General features: G+C 38.8%; 1 pseudogene; it reads right to left on the bottom strand.

Annotated features, from left to right (window-relative positions):
- Window positions 1-8,565: 8,565 nt before the first annotated feature.
- Window positions 8,566-8,979, bottom strand: LOC137210715 (small ribosomal subunit protein uS10-like; annotated as a pseudogene).
- Window positions 8,980-14,948: the final 5,969 nt, after the last annotated feature.

The following is a 14,948-nucleotide window of genomic DNA, read 5'->3' as shown; positions in this document are numbered from 1 at the left end:
GGTGCATTGTTCTGAAAGTTCAGAATACTCATGAATAATATAATACCTTACTTATGAACACAGAAAACAGGTTCTCTTCCAAGAAAAAAAAAAATGTCTGACAGCAGACCTATTGGCAATGTTAGCTGGAGGACTGTGGAATACCATCTTCAAAGTACTGACTCAAAAAATCAACCTAAAATTCTATATTTACTTTTATAATTTTTTAAGAAGTGAGGTTAAAGTAAAGAAAAATTTCAAGCAATGGTGTGAGAATTTACCAAGTACTTATTCTTACTGAAAGAACTAATTAAGGGATGTATTTAAGGAAAAGAACCAAACTCAGAACGGAAGGTCTGGATGCCAGAGCAATGATAAAGAAACTCATAATCATGGGTAAATATAAATAAGCATCTTCTTACTTTATTATCTATAAAGTAAATAACCTGTTAAAATAATAATAAAAATGACTAATTTGGAAGGAGATTTAACAACAAAGGTAGAATTTAAATATTATACTACAATTAAATGAAAGATGAGGAGATCATTGGAAAGGATTGTAATGATTGGTTGGAGTGCAGTCTAACAGAAAGCAGGAAAAGAGAAATAGGGGAAAACACCGATTTAAAATAGAAAAGGAAAGTAAATATAAAGCAAAATAAGATAGTAGAAATAAATTCAAATCTATCAGTTATCCTAATAACTGAAAACATTTCGAATTCACCAGAGATTCTCATATTGGATTTAAAATATCCAGCTATATGTAGCTTACAGAAAAATACAAATATATAACACAAATTTGACAGCAAAGGGATAGGGAAAGATATACTAATATCTAATACTAAACATTAAAAACACAACATACACTCTCACAAACACAAAGCAACATTATAGTAGTAATATTGCTGTCAGACCAAATAAATATCAAGACACAAAGCATTATTATGAAAAAAGAGGTCCTTATACAATGGTAAAGGTATAAGGAACAATTCACTAGGAAAATATAATAATACTGAACCTGTATCCCCTTAATAACTCTGTGTTGCATAAAGCAAATTGAATGAACTGTATTTACCATTAATAGCATGGATAAAATTATTTTAAAGATGATTTAAAAAGAGAAAGACAATAATAGTGACATGAGATTATATATATGTAAAAAATTTTAAATGCACAAAATAACACTAAATTTTACTGTGGGTGATCAATTTATTGCCCCTTAGCTCCAAATTCACTCTTTTAGATTGTTCTGTGAAAATTGATCTGGACCCTTTAAACATTTTCCTTTGTGTGAAAATTGATCTGGACCCTTTAAACATTTTCCTTTGCTAGCTGGTCCTAAAGCTTTGTCAGTAGATGGTTCTGGGCAGTCACTGGAGGAGAAGAGTTTTGCTTCCTGGTTCTGGTGGTTTTTTGGCAGATGTTCTCTGGCATTGGGCTGTTGCAGTGCTGGTAGCTTCTCCAGGGCCATATTCCTGCAGTGCTGGGTAGCAGCAGCACCCAGCTACCAGCAGCTATTCCACATACTCCCACCCTGCACACCCACCTTGAGAAGTCTTGCAGTGGACTGCTGTCAATGTTACACCTACCTGTGAATAGCTTTCTCCGGTATCCTACAGCATGGATTTCCAGCAAGTTCCCAAATTATTTTGAAATATAAAGATTTAATTTAACATATACTAAATTTATCAGGAGAGAAAGTGAAGTGAAATGAAAGAATTGCTGTATATATTAATATATGTACATACATACGTATATATGTATGTATGTATGTATATACATACACACACATTTATGGTAGACTCACTATAAGAAATATTTCTAAAAGTTCTCCTAGAGTTCATATTCCCTGAAATATAGAGTAATTTTTCTTCAACATTCCAAGCAAAAATCCTAAAATTTACCTGATTTGACGTATTTAGTTCCCATGCCCAGACCTGAATCAACACCTGAGGCCAGGGCAGTGGAATTTGCAAGATTGGTCTAAACCAATCAGAACTAACCCTTGGCATTGGGCACCAAAGCACAGGAGTCATGTGGAGGAAGGGTGGATATCTAAATGAAAACTTGTTGTTCTTAGGAAGGGGGAAGGGAAGTGGATATCAGATGGACAAACTAGGTATATCCACAACATGGTGTATATTTCTTAATCTGCAGACTCAAGGTTTTCTTCATTTGGGGGGAAATTTTTCTTCTCATAATCTTTGAGTGATTTTCTCTTCCATATTTTGGATTCTATACCTAAGGGACACCAAAAACTTGTCTTTATTCTGAGTTATCTTTGTCATTTTTATATATTTTACTGTTATTGTTTTAATCTCTGCCCTTTTCCTCTGCATTTCCTGGGATTACCCAAAGCTTTTTATTTTTTGGCTAGTAATTTGATATTCAGCTGAATTGGTCTTCAATTTATTTTCTTAACCTTGCAGTCTCCCTTTCTTCTTATTCACTTTGTCTTATTGAATTATCACACCTATGAAAGTATTATATAGACTAAAGTGCTCATGAGGAACTCTCTTCTCTTCCGTGGTTATGTTTTTGTGCAAGCTAGGTTCTTCACCTATCTTGCCTGTTGTGTTGCTTCCTTTCATTTCTTTCCTCTTTGTAATATGTTTTCATGGTTACCACACCGTGTTTTCATCTTGATCATGTTCAACACAGGGAGTTCAGTTCAGATTTTTTTGCACTGATATATTATAGATGAATTATTTTGACTCATTCTTTTTTCATCACTCTATTCATTGTATCTAGTTGTAGATGTATCCTCTTTCATTGAGGAAATACCTTTGGTCTTTGGAATATTTCCCCCAATCTAGTGTAGAGTCCTAGAGTCTTCATTCCCACCAAAGAGAGCCAGCCTTGTTTATTTACCCAGGTTTTTTTTTTTTTTTTTTTTTGTGGTACGCGGGCCTCTCCTGTTGCAGAGCACAGGCTCCGGACATGCAGGCTCAGCGGCCATGGCTCATGGGCCCAGCCACTCCGCAGCATGTGGGATCTTCCCGGACCGGGGCACGAACCCCGTGTCCCCTGCATAGACAGGCGGACTCTCAACCACTGCGCCACCAGGGAAGCCCCAGCCTTGTTTATTTACTTCTTACCATTATCTCCTCAACAAGCACTTTTCCTCCTCACATCAGTAGAAATTCCTTTCCTCCTCACATCAGCAGTATCAGTAGAAATTTCCTACTCATATCAGGAGTATCAGTAGAAATTTTCAAGATTTTATTAAATCACCAGTACTATCTCTGGGAGACTTGGGCACATTTTGTGTCAGAATATTGTTTCTTCAGCTTTTAGTTTTTGATAATTATAACTGTAGGTTTTCCCCCTTTGTTTGCTTGGTTGGTGTTGATGTTTACCTTACACACTGGCCCTCATTTTTGTTAAGAGTTATAACAGAGAATCATGTGATCAGCTTTAGTTCCCTCATTTTTTTGTGTGTGTGGTACACGGGCCTCTCACTGTTGTGGCCTCTCCCATTGCAGAGCACAGGCTCCGGACGTGCAGGCTCAGCGGCCATAGCTCACAGGCCCAGCCGCTCCGCGGCATGTGGGATCCTCCCGGACTGGGGCATGAACCCGTGTCCCCCACATCGGCAGGCGGACTCTCAACCACTGTGCCACCAGGGAAGCCCAGTTCCCTCATTTTTAATCAGAAATCCATTGAAGGGTTTTAATCAGGGGAGAGTCATGTTTTAAATCATGATGACAGGCATATGGAGATTATTAGAAATGTTCATGAAATAAATGAATGAATGAACAGTAGAGGTACATAAATGAAAATGTGGGTAGAGTGGGAAGAGAAGACATAATGGGTGGGATGGGGGAAGAAATTGGTAACTTGACTTTGGAACTCTTTCCAGCTAGATGACATTCATTTAATCTGATCTCTACCTTTGGGTAGATAGTAATGATTTGCAGAAATATGAGTCTTAACCCACAGAGCCAGTTGTTAGAGAAGCGAAACAACTAGTAACTTAAATGGAAGCTCATGGACCTAGTCACACTTTCATTTTGTTAGTTGTATGATAGGCCAAGTTCTGGCTTTGAGCAGGGCCCTTGGTTATGCCTTGCCTCCTCTCTCCCCACCCCTCATCCTCTCCTGTCCGACTGTCAGCACGTGGACCTTGATTGACAGATCCACTCTGCACAGAAAAGAACCTTAGGTTCTAATAAATTGCTTCCATAAATTTGGTGCTATGAATCTGACAAGCCATAAAGAAATTAATTGGCTAGAAGTAGGCTTCCTTGAGTTGGAAAATCTGGCTCCCTCTCATCCTCCTGGATATTATTTGAATTTACTTGATGTCCAGCAGGTTGTAAAAATGCAGCCTTCCGAGTAGGTAGTGAATTGATCAGAACTCTTTTCCTTGAAAGTGGCAGAAATCCAATTTGAACTAGCATAAACAAAGTAAAACATAAAAGAGAGACGCCCTAGTTTATGCACTGAAATGATGGGCTGAGCAAAGGAGAGACTGGCCGCTACAGGATTTGGTCTATCAGGAAAACCAGGGTTCCCTCATCATCTCTCATTTCTGCTTCACTCTGCTTTTAGCCTTGTTCTCTCCAGCTGACGGACTTCATGAGACTCCAGGAATCCAAGATCCTATATTCTTACAGTCTAGTGACCTTAGAGGAAGGGAAGCCCATTCCCTCCAGATCTCGTGAGAAATCTGGAGGAAGATTCTGATTGGCTCGTATTGGTCACATGTCCACCTGTGGGGTGAGATTGAGGGATAGTAAATTGGCAGCTCCCACCAGAAATAGATGTTCTCTAAGAAAGCAAGGGAGGAGGTGATAGTCTGAGTACATAAAATAACACATTTTCTTTGAGGGGAGGAATAAAACCCTCCGTATGCTTTACAGGAACTAAATTCACCCCTGCCGAGCTGTCGAGGGATATGACCCTTCAATCATGTCCAAATATATGAGTGCCATTTGATACCTTTACATTGCTCTGTTTTGCCAAGCCCAGAATATTGCACTTGTTGATTTTGTAACCTCAAATAAAAACGAACCCCAGGATGTTTCCAGATTCAGCTTAATTCCAACCAGTTGTCACTTCCTCAGCCCAGGAGCTGGTATGGAAGTAGGTATTAGGCATCTGTTGCTTTGTGTTATGGCTAATGCATGAGAGAGATGCTTTTCTAGAACCAAAGAGCCCTAGCTACGCCACTGAGGATGAAGAAAGATTGCAGGGGACCAACTGGTTTTCGTTTGGACCATGATTAAGAGAAGGCTCCCTTGCTTTAATGCTTTTAAAATCAGCTCCCCTCCAAAGCACTTGGGTTACGTATATGCTATCTTGCAGAAAGACTCAGCATTTGAGATTCAAGCCAAATGCTTTTTAGCCCACTTAAAAAACACACTGCTGCCTTGGGCCCTGCCGGCTGCAGGGGCTGACTGGGCTGGAAGCCAGCTTTGAGGCTGACCATCATAGCTCTTGCCACTTAGTACGAAGGGAAGATCGGTGACATGGTTTATATTAGTAGCAATGCTAACTGTTTACTGGATACCTTACACATGGGCCAGGCACTTTTTTTAAAAGCCAACTTTCTCTCATTATTAAATAGTAAAATCTGACTTATTATTATTATTATTATTTTGTGGTACGTGGGCCTCTCACTGTTGTGGCCTCTCCCGTTGTGGAGCACAGGCTCCAGACGCGCAGGCTCAGCGACCATGGCTCATGGGCCTAGCCGCTCCGCGGCATGTGGGATCTTCCTGGACCGGGGCACGAACCCACGTCCCCTGCATCAGCAGGTGGACTCTCAACCACTGCGCCACCAGGGAAGCCCTAAAATCTGACATTTTAAAAGGCACAGACGCTTATATTATTTTGCTATTGAAAAAGTTGGTATGTAGCATATTGTTCTCCCAGATTCACAGATTAAAAATCAATGTCTGAGAGAAAATGTAACAAAATTATAATTGGGAAGAGAGGGAGTGACTAATTCGGTGACTTTAAGTTTCATGAGGGAAGAACACTGTTTTATTGTTTTGTTTTTCTATTTTCTGTCTAGTGTTAAACACAGTGCCTGGTGCATAGTAGGCACTCATCAGATATTTATTGAATGAATGAATAAGTGAATGAATATATGAAACCTTTTAGGAGGAAGAACTGACCAAACATTAAAATGAAAACTTCGGTAACACCAAGTGTAAATATGAGCTTCCTTACAACAACAGTTGATTACATGAGAGGAAAATCTATCTAGTTTTCTTTATACCCTATTTTAACTAGAGCAGAAAATGGATGTCCCAAAGTCTCAGACAAATGAATTGTCCTTGCAACATGTCTATCTTACCAGAAGTTCCTAGACATTGTATGACCTCAACTTGCCAGTTTTCCAGCTGTAGTTTCTTAACTAAAGTGCTTCAAGATAAATTTGTTTAGTTTTTAGTCAAATGCATGACCCAAGTGACTCAGTGTAAAGAGTAACTTAGAATCCTCATGTCAGTTTTGGTATTTATAAAGTTGGACCAGTTACATAATTTGCGGGGACTGGTACAAACTGACAATGTGGGGCCCTTGTTCAAAAATTACTAAGAATTTCCAGACAGCAATAGCAGAGCATCACAACAAATGTAGGTCCTTCTAAACTGGGGACCTGTGTGACTACATAAGTGGCATGCCCATGAAAACAATTCTATATAGATTGCTTGTCTTTCGGGGACTCCTGAAGCATTGGTGAGTTCATATTTGCAGCAAGAGCACATGGAAATTACAGGGTTATTTGATTATTTCAAACATGGAGATGAGAAGTAGGGAAAATGTAATGTATAGGTGGAACTAAAACCTAGGGTAGAGATTATGACAAAAAATTTCACATATGTAATTTGCTCCCATTCACTATTCACATAATGTTCTTAGATCTTACAGTATATTTTTAGCATTTTGCGCTTTTTTTTTTTTTGCGGTACGCGGGCCTCTCACTGTTGTGGCCTCTCTCGTTGCGGAGCACAGGCTCCGGACACGCAGGCTCAGCGGCCATTGCTCATGGGCCCAGCCACTCTGCAGCATGTGGGATCTTCCCGGACCGGGGCACGAACCCGTGTCCCCTGCATCAGCAGGCGGACTCTCAACCACTGCGCCACCAGGGAAGCCCTAGCATTTTGCTTTTGGGTAACCTGAGAGTTATGATATCTAGGCAACTTAAAATGTCTTTGATAAGTTTCATTCATTCTAAGTGTAGTAATTACAGTCTGTAATACTGCCGTACTGTATGGCTTTATTTTCTAATATTAAACAACTCTACCATTATGGACCAGCTGAAACTACGCTTGAAGCTACTTTTCTTAGATTTGGTCTCATCTGATCGTACCTTATAAAAGTTTATTGAAGAAGACTGAAGCATATCCTACTGGCCCAGAACTGAAGAGAAATGAGTTTTTTTAGGTCTGTAGGCTAGTAATACTCAAGAAATGCTTCTTGCATAATGAATGCTAATGTGTCACAGGCAATTACCATAGATGCTGATCAATGACAGTAATACTAAATGATGCCTCACCTTTTAACAACTGTGGTGAATACCTTAGAAGTATGTATTCTATTAATCTGAAAAGTTATCACTAAAACATTTCAAAAATTCAAATAATGCACTGAATTTTGCCCTGATTCAATTTGAGTAATTTCATTAAAATAATGATTCACAAGATGATTTATATGCAATTAATTTTGGATTTATTGTGATGCTTGTTCCTTTGGTTTATTGAGATATAATTTACATATAGTAAAATTCACCCTTCTTTGGTGTACAGTTCAATGAATTTTGACAAACTTACATAGTCATGTAATTGCCTCTACAATTAAGATAGAGAACATCTCCATCATCCCAAAAGTTTCCTTCAACTCCCTTTGTAGATAAGTCCTTCTCCTCACTCCAGTCCCTACACACCACTGATATGATTTCTGTCCTTCTAGTTTTGCATTTTATAGAATGTCATATAAAAGAAATGATTTGTATTATTTAAATTATTTTGAGTTTGTCTTCTTTTACTTATCATTATGCTTTCCTTGCTCCAGCAGTATTTGGTAATTATCTTGTTTTTAAAGCCCATCTAATAAGTATGTAGTGGTATCTCATTGTGGTTTTGGTATTAATTTCCCTAATAACAAATGATATTAAGCATTTTTTCTTGTATTTGCTCCATGTATCTTCTTTGGTAAAGTATCTTGTTCAAATCTTTTCCTTGATAAATGGAATATTTATAAATGGAATGGAATATTTATAAATGGAATATTTCCTGCCATATCAATAAACAAAGGATGTCATAGTCACCAATGATTGCAGCCCTCCAACATGAGCTGGTGAGTCCTGAGGAAACTCAGGGCTGAAAAGAATAGCAGCCATCAGACTGCAGCCACTCCCTGCAGCGAGCCCTGCGGAAACTCAGGGTGTGAAAATACAGGCCCCAGATAGCTAAAGTGCATATCAAAGGAATGATTTCAGTGAGCCCAGACTCTTGCATCTTCCCATACACAGAAAAGCACTAAATCCCTTAACTTGAGATATCTGGTTTTCTTTATTTAACAATAATCTTTTTTTTTTTGACAACTGATTATCAGTTTATTAAAAATGTTGATTTAAGCATCTGCAATAGTGACTTCAACCTCGACTCCTGGCTCAATACTGATAGAAGTGATCTGCTTGACAATCTCAGAGGACTGTGCAGGTCAATAAGTCGCTTGTGGATCCTCATCTGGAAACGATCCCAAGTCAACCTTCAACACAAGGAGTTTTCCTTGTAGTTATTCTCAGAGTCTTGGTAGGCATTGGAACCCATCCTTTCACCTTGAGATTCTTTTCCTTTGCGCCTCTGATGAGGTCAGCACAAACCTTCTCCAAAGACTTCACGTTGCGGCTGATGAGGGTGATTCGAATCCGGTGAATCGCCACCTCGGGCTCCACGGGAGTCTTTTCGGTATCTGTAAAAGCCATGGCTGCGGCACGGCTTCCTGACCGACTTGTTCCTCAGCGAGGGCGAACAGCGGTGAGTCAGGAGCATGAGTGGGTGGCCTGAGGCTCCGCTGCAGCGGCGACCGCGTCTTCCTCCAAGAGCTAACAATAATCTTTTGACTTCCGACTACCTGACTACCTGCTCTTTGCTGCAAAACTCCTCTATATCCTGGCTCCTCCCCTCGTCTCCTCGGAGCAGTTTCTCAGTTATCTGAAACGCTGTCTCCCAGGCTGCTGTCCTCACTTTGCCCCAAATAAAACTTAACTCGCAACTCTCATGTTGTGCATTTTCTTTAAGTCAACATCCTGTTACTTTCTTTTTATTTATTTATTAAGAATATTTTTTGAGTTTAAAATTTTTTTTCCAGGTTTATTGAGAAGTTTAAGGTGTACAACATAAATAAATAATTGATATAAGTTTAAGGTATACAACATAATGATTTGATATACGTATGTATTGCAAAATGATAACCATAATGTTTAATTAACATTCATCATCTCACACAGTTACAAAATTCTTTTTCCTATGATGAGAACTTTCAAGATCTACTCGCTTAGCAACTTTCAAATGTACAATACAGTACCGTTAGCGATAGTTATCACACTGTACATAACCTTATAAGTGGAAGTTTGTACCTTTTGATCGCTTTTGCTCAGTTCTCCCACTCCCCACTCCTTGCCTCTGTTTTATTTCTGTGAAAAATGATATTGGAGTCTTGTTAGGGCTTGCATTAAATCTATAGGTGGCTTCAGGTTCTATGAACATTTTAACAATATCAATTGTATCAATACATGAATATAGGATATCTTTTGATTTATTTGTGTCTTCAATTTCTTTCATTAACATCTTATAGTTATTAATGTAGAGATTTTTCACCTCCCTAGTTAAATTTATTCCTAAGTATTTTATTGTTTTTGATGCTATTGGGATTTTTAAAAATTTCTTTTTTAGATAATTCATTGTTAATGTATAGAAACACAGCTGATTTTTGTATGTTGATTTTGCATCTTGCAACTTTACTAAATTCATTTATTAGTTTTAACAGTTTTCTTTTTGTAACATCTTTAGGATTTTCTACATGTAAAATCATGTCATCTGAAAATAGAGATAATTTTGCTTACTTCCAGTTCTGATGCTCTTTATTTTATTTTATTTTTTGCCTGATTTTTCTGGCTAGGACTTCCAGTACTTGTTGAATAGGAGTGGTGAGAGTGGGTAACCTTGTCTTCTTCCCAATCTTAGAGGAAAAGGTTTCAACCTTCACCAACTCTATATTAGTTGTGGACATGTCATATATGGCCTTTATTATGTCAAGGCATGTTTCTTCTATATCAATTTGTTGAGAGATTTTTTTTTAATCATGAATAGATGTTGAATTTTGTCAAATGTTTTTTCTGCAACTATTGAGATGACCTTATGAATTTTATCTTTCATTTGATTAATGTGATGTATTACACTTATTGATTTGTGTATCTTGAACCATTCCTGCCTCTCAAGGGTCAATCTCTCTTAATCATGGTATATGATCTTTTTAATGTGCTATTGAATTTGGTTAACTGGTATTTTGTTGAGAATTTTTGCATCTATATTCATCAGGGTTATTGGCTGTCATTTTCTTTTCTTGTAGTATTCTTGTCTGGTTTTGGTATCAGGGTGATGGTGGCTTCATAGGATGACTTTGGGAATGTTGCCTCCTCTTCAATTTTTTGGCAGAGTCTGAGAAGAATTGACATTAATTCTTCTGTAAATGTTTGGTAGAATTCACCAGTGAAACCATCTTGTCCTGGACTTTTTCTTTTGTGAGGTTTTTTTTTTTTTTTGCGTTACGCGGGCCTCTCACTGTTGTGGCCTCTCCCGTTGCGGAGCACAGGCTCCGGACACGCAGGCTCAGTGGCCATGGCTCACGGGCCTAGCCGCTCCGCGGCATGTGGGATCCTCCCAGACCGGGGCACGAACCCATATCCCCCGCATCGGCAGGTGGACTCTCAACCACTGCTCCACCAGGGAAGCCCCTGTGAGGTTTTTGATTGCTGTTTCACTCTCCTTACTCATTATTGGTCTGTTTGAATTTTCTATTCCTTCATGATTCAGTCTTGGCATATTGTACGTTTCCAGGAATTTAGCCATTTCTTCTAGGTTGTCCAGTTTGTTGGCATATAGTTTTTCATAGTAGTCTCTCATGATCCTTTGTATTTCTGTGGTATCCGTTATAATTTTATTTATCTTTCACTTATTATTTTATTTATTTGGGTCCTCTCTCTTTTTCTCTTGCTTAGTCTAGCTAAAGGTTTGTTTATTTTTTTATCTTTCCAAAGAGCAAACTCTTGGTTTTATTTTTCTTTTCTATTGTTCTCACATTCTCTATCTTTTTATTTCTGCTATAATCTTTATTATTTCCTTCCTTCTGCTAACTTTGGGCTTAGTTGGTTCTTCTATTTCTAGTACCTTGAGGTGTAAAGTTAGCTTGTTTATTTGAGAACTCTCTTTTTTCTTAATGTATGTGTTTATCACTATAAATGTTCTTATTTCTGCTTTTGCTTCATCCAGTAAGTTTTGGTATATTGTGTTTACATTTTTTTAAGTCTCAAGATGCTTTAAAACTTTTCCTTTAATTTCTTCCTTGAGCTATTGGCTGTTCAAGAGTGTGTTAACTTCCATATTTTGTGATTTTCCAGTTTTCCTCCTGTTATTGATTTCTAGTTTCATATTACTGTGGTCAGAAAAGATACTTGGTATGATTTCAGTCTTCTTAAATTTGCTAAGATTTGATTGTGGCCTACCATGATCTATTCTAGAAAATATTCCACGTATGCTTGAGAAGAATGTGTATTTTGCTGTTTGTAAGATGGAATGTTCTGGATAGGTCCATTTGGTCTATAGCATTGCTCAAATCTACTGTTTCCTTATTGATTCTCCATCAGGAGGAGTGGGGTATTAAGGCCCCCAACTATTATTGTATTGCTGTTTATGTCTTATTTTAGGTCTGTTTAATATTTGCTTTATATATTTAGGTGCTCCAATGTTGAGTGCTTAAATATTTAAAATTGTCATATATTCTTAATAAATTGGCCCCTTTTTCATTATATAATGATCTTCTTTGTCTCTTTTCACCATTTTTATCTTAAAGTCTATTTTGTCTAATGTGAATATAGCTACCCCCACTTGCTTTTGGTTACCGTTTGCTTGAAATATCATTGCAATCCCTTCACTCTCACTGTGTGTGTCTTAAAGCTAAAGTGTCTCTTTAGTAGGAAGCATATTGTTGGTTTTTTAAAAAAAATTATTCATCCATTCTATGTCTTTTGATGGCATAATTTAGTCCATTTACATTTAAAGTAACAATTGATAGCTAAGGATTTACTATTGTCATTTTGTTAATTGTTTTCTGAATGTTTTGTAGATTCTTTGTTCCTTGCTCCCTATTTGCTCTCTTCCTTTGTGATTTGGTGATTCCTTGTAGCAGTATGCTTTGACACCTTTATCATAATCTTTTGTGTAACTACTATAGGTATTTCCTTTGTGGTGCTATGAGGCTCACATAAAATATATAACATCCTATTTTAAGCTGATAACAACTTAACTTTAATAGCATTTCTAAACTTTACACTTTTCTTTCCCCACCCTACTCATATTTTAGGTTATTATAGTTACAGTTTACACATTTTTATTTTGCATATCCAATGAAAAATTATTGTAGTTATGGTTATTTTTACCACATTTGTTTTTCTAACTCTTCAACTAGAGTTGCAAGTGAATTATGCACCGCCATCACATTATTAGAGAATCTGACTTTTGAGTATATATTTACTATTACCAGTGAGTTTTACACCTGCATTCATATGTTTTTATGTTAATTAGTATCCTTTTATATCTGCCTGAAGAACTCCTTTTAGCATTTCTTGTGAGGCAGATCTAGTGGTGATAAATTCCCTCAGCTTTTGTCTGTTTGGAAAAGTCTTTATCTCTCCTTAATTTCTGAAGGATAGCTTTGCCAGGTATTGTATTCTTGGTTGACAGTTTTTTATTTCAATATTTTGAATATATCCTTTCATTCTCTCCTGACCTGAAAATTTTCTGTTGAGAAATCCACACATAGTCTTATTGGGGCTGGGGACAGGGGTGGTGTGTGGAATTTCCCTTGTATGTGACATGTCACTTTTCTCTTATACTTTCATATTTGTCTCTTTGTCTTTGACCTTTGACAATTTAATGTGTCTTCCTGTAGCCATTTTCAAGTTCAACCTATATGGGGTTCTCTGGGCCTCATGAATCTGGATGTCTATTACTCTCCCCAGGTTTGGAAAGTTTTCAACCATTATTGATTTAAATATCTTTTTTTGGTCCCTTTCTCTTACTCTTGTCCTTCTGGGATTCCCAAAATATGTATATTGTTTTCCTGATAGTGTTCCACAAGTTTCATAGGCTTGCATCACTCTTTTTCATTCTTTTTTCTCCTCTGACTGGATAATTTCAAATGATCTTTCTTCTAGTTCTCTGATTATTTCTTCTGCTTGGTCAATCTATTGTTGAAGCTCTCTATTCAAGTCTTCAAGTCAGTCATTGTATTTTTCAGCTCTTGTAGTTCACTAAACTTCTTAAGAGGTTTTTTTGAATTCTTTATCAGACAGTTTATAGATCTTCATTTCTTTAGGGTCTGTTATTGGTGCTTTATTAGTTTCTTTTGGTGGTGTCATGTTTACCTGATTTGCTGTCATCCTTGATTCCTTGCATTGGTATCTGGACATTTGGATAAGTGCACCCCTCCTCCAGACCTTACAGGTTCGCTTTGGCAGAGACAATCCTTCACTAGTCGGTTCTGCTTGGGGTTCTGGACTGGTCAGCTGGCAGTGTCTTTGGGCAGGTGGGGCTTGCTATTGGGGGGACGGTCTCTATTTGGTGAGGTCACTGCCCATGCACTAAAGTCCAGGGAAGTGCTACTGGCTGGGAATAGCTGGATAGGACTGCTGGTTTAGTTTTCTGTCTTAGCTAGGCTATATGATGGACTCCATGGTTGCACGGATTCTCTGGTTGGGCTTCCTAGTCAGGTAGGACTGGATGCTATACTTGGCAGTTGGGTAGGGCTATGAACTTGCTTTCCTGTGCAAGCAGGGCTGTAGAATATATTCCATGGATATTACTGCTCAATGGCTGGAGACCTGAATCTGACAGGGCTGCCCACCAAACTTCCTGGCAAGATGGGACCACTGGCTCAGCTCTGCCAATGGGTAGGGCCATTGGCTGGGCTCTCTGCTCAAGTGACAATGTTGGTGAGGCCATAGAGGGCTATACAGCTTCCAGGTGCTCTGGTTAGGATTTGTGGCCAGGTGGAACTGGAGGGTATATTTAGCCCTAAGCAGAGCTTCAGATTTGTTTCCCAGCTCGAGTGGAGCCATAGAACAGATTCCATGGCTGGCCTGGCTCAATGGCTGGGGAACAGAATCAGGTAGAACTGTTCACTGGTCAGATAGGGCCAACAGCTAAGCTCTGCAGGTGGGAAGAGCTTCTGGCTGGGCTCTCTGCTCGGGTGACTCTGCAGCTGGTTATAGGGTGCAGCCTCCTGGGTACCTTGGTAAGGCTTCCTCATTGGATGAGACTGAGGGCTATATTTAACAGTAGGTAGGGCCATGAACCTAATTCGCTGCCTGGGCGGGACAACAGAACATGCTCCAAGCCCAGCTTGGCTTGCTGGCCAGGAACCCAAATCATGCAGAACTGTGCACTGAGCTCCCTGGCCAGACAGGGCCACCAGCTGAGCTCTGCAGACAGGCAGAACCACTGGCTGGGCTCTCTGCTCAAGTGCTGCTGGGCTACATTGCTTCCAAAGTTCTCCCCCCAGGTTTCCTGGTCAGTCAGGGTGAAGTCTGCACCTAGTGATGTGTGGGGCTATGAATTAGCTTCCTTGCCTGGGTGGTGTGACAGCATAGGCTCCAAGCCCAGATAGGCTCATTGTTTTGGATCCTGAATCAGACAGAACTGCACACCAATTTTCTTGGCCAAAATGAGGCCACT

Source organism: Pseudorca crassidens, chromosome 17 (genome assembly GCF_039906515.1).
Source record: "Pseudorca crassidens isolate mPseCra1 chromosome 17, mPseCra1.hap1, whole genome shotgun sequence".
Classification (NCBI taxonomy): Eukaryota; Metazoa; Chordata; class Mammalia; order Artiodactyla; family Delphinidae; genus Pseudorca; species Pseudorca crassidens.
The sequence above is the reverse complement of the archived record's forward strand: the minus strand, read 5'-3'. Positions and strand labels throughout refer to the sequence as shown.